Raw genomic sequence first — 1,701 nt, 5'->3', positions numbered from 1 at the left:
TGCCCAGATTTTCCCTAAACATGTGCATACATTCACACAGGACATGTGACATACCTGAGAGAACCTGTGCAGCCATAGGGCTTCCTGGAAGCTAGAGGGGCACATCCAGTGTCCAGTTCTACCACTCCCAGCTCTATCCCTTCCAGACATGTTGCTCACTGAACCTGAAGCATGTTGGTTTTCAGCTAGGTTGACTGTCCAGTGAGTCGCAGCAATCCTCCTGTGTCTGTCACTGGCCCCATGCTGAGATCCTAAGTGCCTGTGGGTATGCTTGGCTTTTACATGTGTGATCTGGACCAGAGCTCAGGTTGTTGTTCTCACAGCAAGCACTGGCACTCACACCCATGTTATTTTCTTTTTTTGAGATTTATTTTGTTCTTAATTTGTGTGTGGGCATGTGGGTTAAAATGGGGTCCCAAGTCCGGCCTGCCACAGGATTAGGGCTGCTCATGGAGGTAGATGTTGGAAGTTTGACTGTGCACATCCCACGCAGCCACTGGGCAGGTGTCCGGCTGTAAGAAGCCACAGGACCCTGCTCTGGGGTTGGGGGGGCCAGTCTGAGGTCCCCAGGAAACTTGCTGGAGTTGGCTCAGACTACAGAGTGGGGCCTTGTGGGGCTGGCCCTAGCCTGGGGCTGAGGGGAAAAAGGCATGAGGAGAGCTCTGGCTGGTTCTCCTGGGTTAAGAGTAGCTCTGTCTTGCTTGGTGGGCAGCTTGGTTGAGAAGGTGGCTGAGAATGCAGAGAGACCTCCCAAGGGAGATTAGACACCCTCTTTAGAGGAAGACCTGCTCTATTGCTCCAGCACGATGGATCCCGATGAGAAGAGGCAGCCCATGGTTTTAAGGCAATTATTGCCATGGCGGAGAGAGTTGTGCTGAGTGAAACCTTACCCCACTTTCTCAGGGCAGGCCTGGAGTTAATTACCTTTTGCAGGGAGGAGCATCTGGGAAGGGGAGCTAAGAGGGTAGTAGAGGCAGAGAAAGGCAGAGAGAGGGAGAGAGTAGAGAAGTAGAGGCCAGTCATGGCCACGTGGAGAAAGGGGGGAAGGGAATATGGAGAGAAGGGGAGCAAGAGGGCAAGAGAGAGGCAAGAGTAAGAGAGTAAGAGTAAGAGAGGGAGGAGGGGGCAAGCAGCCCCTTTTACAGTAGCCAGGTCTACCTGGCTCTTGCCAGGTAACTGTGGGGTGGAGCATACCTGGCTGTTGCCAGAAAACTGTGGGGGTGGAGTCCAGACAGACTACCAGGGGCTTGGGACATTCTCCTACTGACTGATGGCCACAGAATTATGGAGCTAAAGCCTTGTGTCAGGAGCCTGGTGTCTGGGGGTGTGGCAAACAGGCCTTCTGTCTCTTGCAGGAACACCTTCTGGGTCTCTGGGGTTTAAACCTAGTTCAACCAGAAAACAGGCTGCCTTTCACGGTCCCACAAGTACATACCTGCATGCTAGTATATGTGTGTGCATGTGCATGTGTGTATGTACAGGTAGGTATGTGTGGGTGAGTGAAAAATACGGAAAGACACTAGAAGAAAGCATAGACAGTTTTCTCCCCCAACCCCACACACATGTGTCTTTCATCTTGGCAATGTGCATAAGGGCATGTCCCCCCCCCTCTTCTTCTCTGTCTTTGCATGTTATGTCCCATAACAGTATGAGAATTCCGTTTGTCACAGTGGACACATGAGAGCTGCCTCCCTGTGTTTG

The sequence above is a fragment of the Mus caroli genome, chromosome 1 (assembly GCF_900094665.2).
Source record: "Mus caroli chromosome 1, CAROLI_EIJ_v1.1, whole genome shotgun sequence".
NCBI classification, from domain to species: Eukaryota; Metazoa; Chordata; class Mammalia; order Rodentia; family Muridae; genus Mus; species Mus caroli.
This window is presented reverse-complemented; position numbering follows the sequence as displayed.